Below are 15,652 nucleotides of genomic sequence, written 5' to 3'. Positions count from 1 at the left end.
GTTCAACTTGCACCACATAGGCAGTTCACAGGGATATCATGGACCAAAACCAAAAACAAAAGGGATGGGGATAGGGAAAGAAGAGAGAAGCATGCTCTTCTCTTTATGGATTCTTGCCTAGACCAGTCGCAGCACTTGAATGATCAACCTCCTCTCCCATGCTATCGCTTTCAGTCTCTTCATCGTCATCTCCAATAGACATTGCAGCGTCGTCGGCAAGGACACCAACAGTAGTTGGGGCAGCTGGAGAATCTGAAACAACAAAAACGGTTGGTTGTGCAGCACTAGGAAGAGCTGGAGAACCAGCATCAACAGCAATTGATGGCTCTGCTGCAGGAGACTTCTCTGGGCCTGCAGCAGCACTACCACCAGTCTCAACAGTAGCCTCGATGGGATATTTATCCAAAATGATATCTCCAGCTGTCTTGCCCTGCTCAGCATCAAAAACCACAACGCCAATGGACGACTGAGGTTCAGTTGGCTCCACCCCATCGGAGCAGCCGGTGCCTGACACGGTCTTGTCTGCAACCTTAACACTAGCATCATCATTCTGCAGCAAAGAACATAAAGTCATTAAAATGGGCACATAGTGATAAAATGCAAAAACAAGTAAAATAAAAAAATGAGACAAATGGATAAGAAAAATGGTACTTTATTTTCACAGCCATGAACCTCATCAACTAATACATCACTTATGAGAACAAGTTCATGCACAGGGGCAGTTGCGCTTTCAGGTAAAACATCCTCCTCAGCCCTAGCACCATCATCAACAGCCTACAAAAAATCATGTAGAACACAAATGCCTAATTAGCAGAAGTTCACATTACATAATTAAAGAAGGTCAGCTATGACAACTGACACATAGTGGAAGTCCAAATACAGTAAACATAGAAGGTCAGATATCAAACTACTCTAATATAAAAGGGAACAAAAAGGGCCGGTTATGGAAATCATAGAAGTTCAGGTGCTGTAGCCCCTGAAGTTCAGGTACTCTAAACAGAGAAGGTCACCTAGGAAACGCTACTAAAAATAAAAAGTTTAGGACACATGAAATCAATAAGGGTCACCTATGGCTACAAACAGTAATAACTGAAAGCAAACAATGAATATTAATGCAAAGAAATATCAAAAGCCAACATAAACAAACCTCTTCGGTATGCTCCACGTGGCCTCCTTCACGACCCAAATGAACAGAATCTTGCCTTTGAATCTGTCTCACAACAACACTTGCCTCATCTTCAAAAGGCTTGCAACGAGCATCCTGCATTTCCTTGAACAGCCCAAAGCTAGTCCGGAGGTGGGAAGAGCTCTGACGAAGCTCATCAAGAAATCTAGGTTCAATTGACAAAACCTCCTTCGAAGACTCAACATCAAAACCGTGGTCGGGAGGAAGAATCCCATCCACGTGACTAAGACACTCAACAGTTGTCGGAACACAGGCCATCTCCCCACAAACAGTTTCAAGAAGACCATCAATCCTAACCAGGGAAGATTGGCAGCATCAAACAAACCCTCGGAAGACATGCCACCTGCAGCACTCACACGGGTAGAAGAACCTCCTGGATCTACAGGGGGCACTAGTATTAACATCCCGGAAGAATTCAAATCTTGGGGAAGTTCCACTCCCTATGCCGGAGGCAGAAGGCATAGTAAGAGCAGGACATTCAATACGCCTAAAGAACACAACCTCAGCCTGTGTCTTCCATTGCATACAAAAACAAAAGTCAACGCGTCAGAAAACAAATGAAAGAACATGGAAACAAAAATATAGAAGAAAGTACCAGAAGTTGAAGTTAAACTACATAGGAAACAATGATGCATAGAAACACTCACAGGCAGTTTCCCAAACACTCAGTTGGCTGGGTCATCATCACCCTTCTTGACCAAGTCAGCCGCAGCAAGCTCAAGAAGCTTGGCCTGATCCATGAAATTGATGTGAGGGGTCCTCAAGTAAGGATTAGACGTCTTGCCACTGATAAGGTAGTCCAAATACATAAGAAGCAGCGTGATGGCACAACCTGTGTCAGCTTTTCCTCTGCTAGTCCCTTGTTGATACCTACCAACAGCCCTTCGAATATCATCAACAACCAACTAGCAGTAGTCCATATCTTCCATATCTTCAAAGACAAGGTTCTCAGCCATTGCTGCCTTCCTAGACATTCGTGTAGATGTACCAGGAATAACCACCTTCATGAAAAGAATCAGGTAAAACACCTGCAGAGCCAGATCATCCTTTGTCTCATCCTTCACAAGTTCCCCGGTGATATTCCGCAGATCCTTTGTCTTGATGTCGTCACTTCTAACGTAGCCAAGTTTGGCCTTCAGCCTCATAACAGCATCATCAAACCATCATTCAAGGGCCTAGGAGGGGTACAATCACCTTGAGGGAATACAAAAAGATGGTGAATAGCATCACTTGTAAATACGTAGAACCTTGTCCGCCTCACCAATGTCCAGAATCATGGTTCTAGGGTCAATCCTCGTGTAGATGTTTCCCATCAAAGGACGAGAAATGTTGGAATCAACCTTCAAGTCAAACACACAACCAAAACCAGCCTTGATAACTGATACGTCTCCAACGTATCTATAATTTTTGATTGTTCCATCCTATTATATTATCAGTTTTCGATGTTCAATGGGCTTCAATATGCTCTTTTATATTATTTTTGGGACTAACCTATTAACCGGAGGCCCAGTGCCAGTTTATGTTTTTTGTCTATTTCAGAATTTTACAGAAAAGGAATACCAAACGGAGTGAAACCTTTGTGACGATCTTTTTTGGACCAAAAGCAATCCAGAAGACTTGGAGTTGAAGTCTGGGACTCCACGAGGAGGCCACAAGGCAGGAGGGCGTGCCCAGGGGGGTAGCCGCGCCCCCACCTCGTGGGCCCCTCGTAACTCCACCGACGTACTTCTTTCGCCTATATATACTCTTATACCCTAGAAACATCAGGGGGATCCACGAAACCACTTTTCCACCGTCGCAACCTTCTGTACCCGTGAGATCCCATCTTGGGGCCTTTTCCGGTGATCTGCCGCAGGGGGAATCGATCATGGAGGGCTTCTACATCAACACCATTACCTCTCCGATGAAGTGTGAGTAGTTTACCACAGACCTCCGGGTCCATAGTTATTAGCTAGATGGCTTCTTCTCTCTCTTTGATTCTCAATACAAAGTTCTCCTCGATGTTCTTGGAGACCTATTCGATGTAATACTCTTTTGCAGTGTGTTTGCCGAGATCCGATGAATTGCGGATTTATGAACTTGATTATCTATGAATATTTTTGGTTCTTCTCTGAATTCTTATATGCATGGTTTGATATCTTTGCAAGTCTCTTTGGATTATCGGTTTAGTTTGGCCTACTAGATTGATCTTTCTTGCAATGGGAGAAGTGCTTAGATTTGGGTTCAATCTTGCAGTGTCCTTTCCCAGTGACAGTAGGGGAGCAAGGCACGTATTGTATTGTTACCATCAAGGATAAAAAGATGGGGTTTATATCACATTGCTTGAGTCCATGGATTAATGTGTTAATGCGTTACTCTGCTCTGAACTTAATACCCTAGATGCATGCTGGATAGCGGTCGATGTGTGGAGTAATATTAGTAGATGCAGAATCATTTCGGTCTACTTGACACGAACGTGATGCCTATGTTCATGATCATTGCCTTAGATGTCTTAATAATTATGCGCTTTTCTATCAATTGCTCGGCAGTAATTTGTTCACCCACCGTAATACATGCTATCTTGAGAGAAGCCACTAGTGAAACCTATGTCCCCCAGGTCTCTTTCGTGTTGATTGCATCTCTTTCCATTATATCGCATCTCGTTTACTTTTTTGCAATCTTTACTTTCCAATCTATACAACAAAAATACCAAAAATATTTACTTTACTATCTCTATCAGATCTCACATTTGCGAGTGACCGTGAAGGGATTGACAACCCCTTTATCACGTTGGTTGCAAGGTTCTTGATTGTTTGTGCAGGTACTAGGTGACTTGTGTGTTGTCTCCTACTGGATTGATACCTTGGTTCTCAAAACTAAGGGAAATACTAATACTACTTTGTTGTATCACCCTTTCCTCTTCAAGGGAAAACCAATGCATGCTAAAGAGGTAGCAAGAAGGATTTCTAGCGCCGTTGCCGGGGCGATCTACGCCAAGTCAAGCCATACCAAGTACACATCATAAACTCTTCTCCCTCGCATTACATTATTTGCCATTCGCCTCTCGTTTTCCTCTCCCCCACTTCTAAAACAAATTTTGAAAACCTTTGCCTTTTCTTCGCCCGTTTTGCGTTCACCTCTTTTTGTTTCCTTCTTGTGTGCTTGTGTGCTTGTGTGTTGGTGTGCCTATTTGCTTTGATGTCTTTGCCAAAAAGTGTTGATCCTCACCTTAGGAGGTTGGAAGAAATTGAAAATAATGTTAGAAGCTTTATGTCTTTGAAATTTGAGCACAATAATTTCTTCAGAAACGAGCTTAAAGAACAAAAAAATTAGGGAGTGAATGAATGAAGAGCTCAATGATATGTCTAAGGAATTTCATGGTTTGAAATCTCAGTTTGCTCATCTTGAAAATTTAGTAGGCCAAATTTCAGATGAACAAGCCACTTAATAAGATGGCCGCTAAACCGGAAGATCTACATAATAATGATGAAGATATAAAATTGATTGATGTGACTCCTATTAAATCTTTGTTTTCCAATATGAATCTTGATAAAGATGGGACTGGAGATAAGTCAACTTTAGTTAAAAGGCGTCCCAGTAATTTGGAGTTTTGAGATCTTGATGGAAAAATTGATAAAAGTGGGATCGAAGAGGTCAAAACTTTACATAGCAATGAACCCACTATTTTGGATTTCAAGGAATTTAATTATGATAATTGCTCTTTGATAGATTGTATTTCCTTGTTGCAATCCATGCTAAATTCTCCTCATGCTTATAATCAAAATAAAGCTTTTACTAAACATATCGTTGATGCTTTGATGCAATCCTATGAAGAAAAGCTTGAACTAGAAGTTTCTATCCCTAGAAAAAATTTGTGATGAGTGGGAACCTACTATTAAGATTAAGATTAAAGATTATTAATGTTATGCTTTGTGTAATTTGGTGGCTAGTGTTTCCACGATTCCAAAAACTTTGCGTGTTGTGTTAGGTTTCCGTGAATTTGATGATTGTTCTTTAATTTGCATCTTGCGGATTCCACCATTAAGAAACCTATGGGAAGGATTAATGATTTTATTATTGTTGCAAATAGGAATTATGTGCCCGTAGGTTTCATTGTTCTTGATATAGATTGCAATCCTACTTGTCCTATTATTCTTGGTAGACCATTCCTTAGAACGATTAGTGTAATTATTGACATGAAAGAAGGAAATATTAGATTCCAATTTCCGTAAAGGAAAGGCATGGAACAATTTCCTAGGAAGAAAATTAAATTTCCTTATGAATCTATTATGGGAGCCACTTATGGATTGCATACCAAAGATGACAATACCTAGATCTATTCGTGTTTTTATGCCTAGCTAGGGGCGTTAAATGATAGCGCTTGTTGGGAGGCAACCCAATTTTATTTTTTGTTCTTTACTTTTTGCTCCTGTTTAGTAAGAAATAATTCATCTAGCTTATGGTTAGATGTGGTTTTATGTTTTAATTAGTGTTTGTGCCAAGTAGAACCTTTGGGAAGACTTGGGTGAAGTCTTTGCGATCTTGCTGTAAAAAAAACAGAAACTTTTGCACTCACGAGAATAGCTGTCAAATTTTACTGGAGAGTCATTTTAGCTTGATTCTTTTTGAAGATGACAAATAGACAAATTCATCACGTCCACCAATTTATTTAAGAGATTTTAGAGTTACAGAAGTATTCAAAATTTACAGATTTCTACAGACTGTTCTATTTTTGATAGATTCTGCTTTTCGTGTGTTGTTTGCTTATTTTGATGGATCTATGAGTAGTATCGGGGGGTATGAACCATAGAGAAGTTGGAATACAGTAGGTTTAACACCAATATAAATAAATAATGAGTTCATTATAGTACCTTAAAGTGGTGGTTTATTTTCTTATACTAACGGAGCTCATGAGATTTTCTGTTGAAGTTTTGGGTTGTGAAGTTTTCAAGTTTTTGGGTAAAGATTTGATGAATTTTGGAATAAGAAGTGGCAAGAGCCTAAGATTGGGGATGACCAAGGCACCCCAAGGTAATTCAAGGACAACAAAAATCCTAAGCTTGGGGATGCCCCGAAAGGCATCTCCTCTTTCGTCTTCGTCTATCGGTAACTTTACTTCAGGCTATATTTTTATCACCACATGATATGTGTTTTGCTTGGAGCGTCTTGTATGATTTGAGTCTTTGATTTTTATTTTACCACAATACTCCTTTATATACACACCTTTTTGGAGAGACACGCATGAATCAGAATTTATTAGAATACTCTATGTGCTTCACTTATATCTTTTGAGCTAGGCAATTTTGCTCTAGTGCTTCACTTGTATCTTTTCAGAGCACGGCGGTGGTTTTATTTCATAGAAATTATTGATCTCTCATGCTTTACTTATATTATTTTGAGAGTCTTTTAGAACAGCATGGTAATTTGCTTTGGTTATAAAATTAGTCCTAATATGATGGGCATCCAAGATGGGTATAATAAAAACTTTCATATAAAGTGCGTTGAATACTATGAGAAGTTTGATGCTTTATGATTGTTTTGAGATATGAGGATGGTGATATTAGAGACACGCTAGTTGAGTAATTGTGAATTTGAGGAATACTTGTGTTGAAGTTTGTGATTCCCATAGCATGCATGTATGGTGATACGTTATGTGATGAAGTTGGAGCATGATTTATTTATTGATTGCCTTCCTTATGTGTGGAGGTCGGGATCACGCGATGGTTAACTCCTACCAACCCTTCCCTAGGAGCATGCGTGTAGTACTTTGTTTTGATTACTTATAGATTTTTGCCATAAGTATGTGAGTTCTTTATGACTAATGTTGTGTCCATGGATTATACGCACTCTCACCCTTCCATCATTGCTAGCCTCTCTAGTACCGTGCAATTTTTGCCAGTACCATACACCCACCATATACCTTCCTCAAAACAGCCACCATACCTACCTATTATGGCATTTCCATAGCCATTCCGATATATATTGCCATGCAACTTTCCACTGTTCCGTTTATTATGACACGCTCCATCATTGTCATATTGCCTTGCATGATCATGCAGTTGACATCGTATTTGTGGCAAAGCCACCGTTCATAATTTTTTCATACATGTCACTCTTCAATCATTGCACATCCTGGTACACCACCGGAGGTATTCACATAGAGTCATATTTTGTTCTAAGTATTGAGTTGTAAGTAAATAAAAGTGTGATGATCTTCATTATTAGAGCATTGTCCCATGTGAGGAAAGGATGATGGAGACTATGATTCCCTCACAAGTCGGGATGAGACTCCGGACTAAATAAAAAAAGAGGCCATAAAAAAGAGAAAAGGCCCAAATAAAAAATCTAGAGAAAAAGAGAGAAGAGACAATGCTACTATCCTTTTTCCACACTTGTGCTTCAAAGTAGCACCATGATCTTTATGATAGAGAGTCTCCTATGTTGTCACTTTCATATACTAGTGGGAATTTTTCATTATAGAACTTGGCTTGTATATTCGAATGATGGGCTTCCTCAAAAGTGCCCTAGGTCTTCGTGAGCAAGCAAGTTGGATGCACAACCACTTAGTTTCTTTTGTTGATCTTTCATAAACTTATAGCTCTAGTGCATCTGTTGCATGGCAATACCTACTCACTCACATTGATATCTATTGATGGGCATCTCCATAGCCTGTTGATACGCCTAGTTGATGTGAGACTATCTTCTCCTTTTTGTCTTCTCCACAACCACCATTCTGTTCCACCTATAGTGCTATGTCCATGGCTCACGCTCATGTATTGAGTGAAGATTGAAAAAGTTTGAGAATACTAAAGTATGAAACAATTGCTTGGCTGAAACCAGGGTTGTGCATGATTAAATACTTTGCATGATGAAGATAGAGCATAGCCAGACTATATGATTTTGTAGGGATAACTTTCTTTGGCCATGTTATTTTGAGAAGACATGATTGCTTTGTTAGTATGCTTGAAGTATTATTATATGTCAATATTAAACTTTTGTCTTGAATCTTTCAGATCTAAACATTCATGCCACAATAAAGAAAATTACATTGATAAATATGCTAGGTAGCATTCCACATCAAAAATTCTGTTTTTATCATTTACCTACTCGAGGACAAGCAGGAATTAAGCTTGGGGATGCTTGATACGTCTCCAATGTATCTATAATTTTTGATTGTTCCATGCTATTATATTATCTGTTTTGGATGTTTAATGGGCTTTAAGGCCTTGTACAATGGAAGGTGCCTAGGAGAGGTGCTTAGAGAAATAAACCAGGCTTTTCTTAAGCACCGGTGCTTATTTGTATGAAATAGACGCTTAACTAAGCGTCTCTCCTGTAGAAATAGGCACCGGTGCTTCAGAAAAACCCGGTTTATTTTTCTAAGCATCTCCCTAAGCACCTCCCATTGTAGAAGGCCTAATATGCTCTTTTATATTATTTCTGGGACTAACCTATTAATTGGAGGCCCAGTGCTAGTATCTATTTTTGTCTATTTCGGAGTTTTACAAAAAAGGAATACCAAACGGAGTCCAAACAGAATGAAACCTTCGTGATGATCTTTCTTGGACCGAAAGCAATCCAGAAGATTTGGAGTTGAAGTCTGGGACTCCACGAGGAAGCCACGAGGCAGAAGGGCGCGCCCAGGGGGTAGGTGCGCCCCCACCCTCGTGGGCCCCTCGTAGCTCCACCAATGTACTTCTTTTGCCTATATATACTCTTAAACCCTAGAAACATCAAGGGGAGCCACAGAACCACTTTTCCAAGGCCGCAACCTTCTGTACCCATGAGATCCCATCTTGGGGCCTTTTTCGGTGATCTGCCAGAGGGGGAATCGATCACGGAGGGCTTATACATCAACACCATTGCCTCTCCGATGAAGCGTGAGTAGTTTATCACAGACCTTCGGTCCATAGTTGTTAGCTAGATGGCATCTTATCTCTCTTTGATTCTCAATACAAGGTTCCCCTCGATGTTTTTGGAGATCTATTCGATGTAATACTCTTTTGCGGTGTGTTTGCCGAGATTCGATGAATTGTGGATTTATGAACTTTATTATCTATGAATATTATTCGGTTCTTCTCTGAATTCTTATATGCATGATTTGATACCTTTGCAAGTCTCTTTGAATTATTGGTTTAGTTTGGCCTACTAGATTGATCTTTCTTGCAATGGAAGAAGTGCTTAGCTTTGGGTTCAATCTTGCAGTGTCCTTTCCCAGTGACAGTAGGGGAGCAAGGCACGTATTGCATTGTTGCCATCAAGGATAAAAAGATGGGGGTTATATCATATTGCTTGAGTTTATCCCTCTACATCATGTCATCTTGCTTAATGCGTTACTCCATTCTTATGAACTTAATACCCTAGATGCATGCTGGATAGCGGTTGATGTGTGGAGTAATAGTAGTAGATGCAGAATCGTTTCGGTCTACTTGACACGGATGTGATGCCTATGTTCATGATCATTGCCTTAGATGTCTTCATAATTATGCGCTTTTCTATCAATTGCTCGGCAGTAATTTGTTCACCCAACATAATACATGCTATCTTGAGAGAAGCCACTAGTGAAACCTATGGCCCCCGGGTCTCTTTCCTATTATATTGCATCTCTTTCCATTATATCGCATCTCATTTACTATTTTGCAATCTTACTTTCCAATCTGTACAACAAAAATACCAAAAATATTTACTTTACTATCTCTATTAGATCTCACTTTTGCGAGTGACCGTGAAGGGATTGAAAACCCCTTTATCGCGTTGGTTGCAATGTTCTTGATTGTTTGTGCAGGTACTAGGTGACTTGTGTGTTGTCTCCTACTGGATTGATACCTTGGTTCTCAAAACTGAGGGAAATACTTATGCTACTTTGTTGCATCACCCTTTCCTCTTCAAGGGAAAACCAACGCATGCTCAAGAGGTAGCAATAACCCTCGTCTTGTGCCTAAGTTGTAGCATTTTCGCAGACGTCTTGACCTCTTTCAATGAGCAGAAAACCGTCTTGTTAAAACGTTTCGCCTCATCTCCTCCTTCCTCACCTTCTTCGGGCGCTTTGCCTCCTCTCTTCCTCCTCTCAGGCCACTCCACAGGCTGATACTGAAAAAAAATACAATGACAAGGAGAAAAGGCAGTACAATGAGATACACAAACTACACTAAAATTCCACTAATGCCTACATACACAATACATTTCAGAAGTCCAACTATGTCTATATAGGAAGTACAACCATGTATGACCAGATGTTAACATGCTTTCAAAATGTTTGAAATTTACATAGCAAAAGTTCAACCATGTACACCAAGGCAGTAATAAAATATGTATACAAACTAGTTAAGCTAATTTCTTATGTATATATCCAGAAGTTCACCTATGTACACAAAGGCAGTAATACCATATAAGCCAAGCTGTTCAGCTAATTTATTCGTCTATATGAAGCAAAAGGTCAGCTATGTACGCCAAGGCAGCGCTACAAACACAAAAACTACAACAAATATACAAATGCTCTGAAAAGCAGTAAACATGAGAGATTCATACCTGATTAGCGGCAGCAGCAGCATCATCGTCATCCTCGTCCTCAACGTTGAAATCAGCATCATCCGTGTCCTCTAGATTAACACGAGAACGCTTCTTGACACCCTTGTTGACCTTTGCAGGTGCAACCTTGCGCTTAACACCGCATTTCTTCCCCTTACCAGATGCACTAGCACCAAGCGGAGAAGGTGTAGGTGCCGCAGTGGCAAGCACACGAGGACTACAGCGTGGCGTACCACCGAGGGCTAGCCCTTCCTCTTCAGCAAGTTCTGCAACCCTTGAAACATGTGGGCTCCTCCGAGGAGTAACTTCACCAACTAAATGCTTCCTGGCAGCGGTCTTCTTGATTTTCTTCTTCACGGGGACAATCATGCCATCAGTGCCACACAACACGTCTTCCTCAGCAACAGAGCAATGCCCAACCATGAGCTCAGCAACATCAACAGATTCAGGAACATCAGAACCTTTCTGAAGGCGAGCCGCCATCTTCTTGTCAAAATCGTCTTCCTTCTTCCTCTTGCATTGGTCCTCCAGAAGAAGCTGAAGAGGCACATCCTCAGGTTGTGTGACAGGTTTAGTGCCATCAACAGACTACGACTGCATCTCTGACATCTGAACAGAGTGCAAAGGATCTGGAACGGAATCACAACCTTCGACTGACGGAGCCCCCTGCTCGGCAGCAGCAGTGTTTTTTGATAAACCCATCTCTGATAGAACGTCGTCGATGGTGTTCACAGGTTACCCTTCTGTGGACACATCTGCAAGAACACAAAAAGCATAGCAAAAAAGAAAAATAGTCAAGAACAAAAACAAAAACACACAACAAGAACTAGTTAAAAAAATGGCTCGAGAATTTAAAAGAAAAAGAAAAGGAGTTGTACATACTAGGTGAAGCAAGAGCTGCAGAAGCAAGTTCCTCGAGGCTTGAATTATTCTCAAGGCTCGAAGCAACCTCAACAATCAAAGTCAAAGGAATAATAAGTGATTTAGCCGCATTAGATATTGGAGCATCAGTATTAACTTCTGAAGCTCCATCTTGATCACGGGCATTTTTTCAAAACTATTCAATTCATCACAAACTACAAAAAATGCAAGTAAAATGAAGTTGAGTTCTAATCTGCAATCCTACACCAAAGGGAGTTCTACTTTTGCATCAATATCCAATACCAAGAAGTTCAACAATACCTAACAAAGAAGTAAACACAATGAACAATCTACAATTTACATACTAAATATAGAACAATCTACACTAGAGGGGGTACTACATATAAGATGAATGTCCAGAAGTTCAACAATGTATAACAAAGCAGTAAACCAAACGCGCAGAACAGAAGTTCAACCAAATTTTATTATAAACAAACAATAATTAAAACCAGAAGTTCAACTCTGTGACCCAAGCAAGTACCACATAAAAAATATCTAGCATGAGCAGAAATACTATTTCACAGGCAAACTAAATATCAATACCATGAAAATGATGACAAAAAAGAAAAAAACAAAGATATACACTATAAATATGAAACAATTGGGAAGTCCAACAACACTTGGTGATATAGTTCACCAGCAATCCATCAAATAAAAATTAAGCAACACTCTACTAACTTAAACTAAGGGTAAAATGCATACATATGACCTTTGTTGGAAGTTCACACTATTAAGAAAGGGCAGTCCAACAAGACAACTAAGTGAAGATATGGGCAGACATATCTAAGAAAACTGCTATTTAAAATACAAGATCCAACTACATTAAAATACCAGAAGAAGGTTTTGAAGCCATGACAACACAACCCCTTGATGAATGGAACTCCAAACCCTAGAACAACCTACTAAAAATAGGGGATAGATTGCATATAGTTAGCAAGTAGAAAATCATACAAGAAATACAAAAAGCAACTAAATCAAACCCCAGGATGAAACAACTAGAACATACCAACAAGTATGAAAAGATGATCAGTAGCACAACTAGGCAAGCATAACAACAAAAAGTATCCATAAACTAACTAGCATGTGACAGACACAATCTAGACTTTGAAATCAACAACACTAATGCAATTAGATACATCAGATCCAGCATCAACCATCACACCACACCCTCTCATACATGCATCTGACTGCTAAAATCGCCAAACGGGGAATGCAATCCACACAAGTCTAAAGGGAGAAATAGCACACACAAGCATCTCACAGACAAATCTGACCACGGTGGAATGGAAACCACCCACCACACGCATAAGAACCCTACCTAATCTCCCACCCAACCATCAGAAGAAGGGGTAGGAGGCAGATGCAAGAGCACACAGAAGAAACAGACAGGCCTCGACAGATCTGGCAAAACTAAGAGCAAGCATTAGGGGGTGGCAGCATTTGTACCTCTCCAAATGATCCCCGCATGCACGAATCTGTGGCGGTACTTCCACCCCTACGATGCCACGCGCACTTTGGAACCGTGCAGGCAGTTGCGGCTTTGCTTCAGAGGAGAAGAACGCGGCCTGGGCGAGGGAGAGCAGGGCGTGGGGGAGAAATAGGAGCGTGATACGCGTTGGTTACTCCACACACGAGCGCAGGGGACAGCGGTGGAGAAGTCGGGGGAGGTTGGAAGAGATGAGAGCAGCAGAGCGTCAGAGAGGGAGAAGAGAGCAAGCGATAGGGGAAGGGGATTTCTGATAGGTGGTAGCGAGGGCATCAGGCACTTAATGCCTCCCAGTAGTGGGGTGGGGAGCGCTGGGCTAATTACAGTCTTACCCCCCAACAACTAAAAAAGTTAATGCCCTATTGATAAATGAATGCACCATTTGAATGCATCTATTATAAAATGATAAGATCACACAACAAAACTGCTGGTATCATTAACACCAAAAACTGATGGCAAATAAACTACTAAGGGAAGAAACATACATACAAAATATGCACCTACAAAAACAAGAGAAAGAAGTTCACAAAATAAAGAACAGAAGTTCAAGTACACTAATCAGGGAAGTCAAGGCATATGAATAAATAAACAGTAAGAACCAATAAGAAGTTCAAATACAAAAACAGATGAAGTCCATATCTAACTAAAGTACACAACTTAGAAAAAATATAGAAGTTCACAATTCAAATACACACAAAGTACACATGCAGCTTGGCCTTGCGCTACCGCATTGCTGCGCGCTAGGTTTTGACAAGACGCAATGCGGTTATTCTGTTTCCACCCCCACCGTACGCACCCTAGAGCCACACCCCTAAGATAGATAGTGGGGTCACAGATGTGACGGACTCGCCTCCGCATGCGATGACGCGGTGCCTGCTCTGGCCCGTTCCTGCCTCGGCCTCGCAGGGGGAGGGGAGGGGGGTCCCGACCCCCCTCCCCCTGCTCAGCCTCGTGCTACCGCATTGCTGCGTGCCAGGGTTTGACAGGACGCAATGTGGTTATTCTGTTTCCACCCCCATCGCACGCACCCCAAAGCCACACCCCTAAGATAGATAGTGGGGTCATGGATGTGATGGACTCGCCTCCGCATGCGACGACGCGGCACGCCGCGTCGTCACCTGCTCCGGCTCGTTCCTATCTCGGCCTTGCAGGGGGAGGGGAGGGGGTCTGGACCCCCTCCCCCACCCCCTACTCGGCCTTGCGCTACCGCATTGATGTACGCTAGGTTTTTATAGGACGCAATGCGGTTATCAATGATTAAAAAAATCCAAAAAAAATTATCAACAATTATTGATGAAGTTCAAATTGTAAAAACATATAAGTTTGGGGGTTTGAAAAAACATCAAAAGAACATGTAAAAAAACAAATTATACAGAAGCAAAAATCTTGTAAGTTCAGGTTAAACACATACTGAAGTTCTACCACTGTTCGAAGTATGCAAACATGTTACAAAAAAATAAAAAGGTATGCATGCGTATTTGGGATGATCCCATAGTTGCCCATAGAACAAACTCAAACCCAAATTCAAAAATTGAAAATTACAAAAAAAACAAAAAATATAGAGCGCAATGTTGCACTGCCTTGCAATGTGGAAACCAGGAAGTTCAATCACTAGTACCATAGAAGTCCAACTTCTACCACAGAACGTGGATGATCCAAAAAACTAATCCCGAAGAAAGAATAAATATGAAAAAGAGGATTCGTGTGTCTATGGACCAGCTCCCCATTTACACATATGAGTACTCTGAAAAACAAAAAAAACGTACATAAAATTTTTATAACAACACCAACCGAACAGATCGTATTGCAGCATCACCTAAATAACATGCATAAAAACGATGCAAGTTCTAGCACAAAAGGTGCAGAAGTCCAACTTGTAAGACGGACAGTAGAATCATTGAAAAAAATACAAACTATCGAATTTGGTTTTCAGATTTAATCACTTGGGTGACTACACCTTCTCAGTCCGCGACCTCGAACAATATCCTACTCCGCCCTAACATCAAAACGATAAAGCCACCAAGTTGTCTCATCGAAGAACCAAACCAACGGCGGGCAGAAACGAGATCCAATCATGCGATTTCAGGGTGTATGTGTCTGCCCGACCAAATTAACAACGTATGAAGGATCCAATCTCACTACTACAAGCAAAACCGCCCTCTATCTTCACAGAAAAACAAGAAATCCACAGAAGCCGCGGAAACCACTCCCGCGGACGAAGAACACAAAACCTGCAATCAAATCCATTGAAATTAATGACAAATTGTCCATGAAACTCGTACATACACCAAATTCCCATCATGTTAGAGGTTCGAGAACATCCAGTGAATGCATTAAACTTGTAAACAGACACAAGTTCATCCGCCCCGAGAGCGAATCCGCCAAAATGCAAAATTACCAATCAAAACGAGCATTTAGATGCAAGTATGGGTATTTGGATTACAGTCACATCCCAGACAACACTACCGACCGGAATAATTTGTGGGGGAAGCCACGGATGCGAAGATAGCCCGAAGGTCGGGTTCGTACAGAGGGAAGTTCAGGTGCATTAC

This window comes from Triticum aestivum, chromosome 2B (genome assembly GCF_018294505.1).
Source record: "Triticum aestivum cultivar Chinese Spring chromosome 2B, IWGSC CS RefSeq v2.1, whole genome shotgun sequence".
NCBI lineage: Eukaryota > Viridiplantae > Streptophyta > Magnoliopsida > Poales > Poaceae > Triticum > Triticum aestivum.
Note: the sequence above shows the minus strand (reverse complement) of the source record.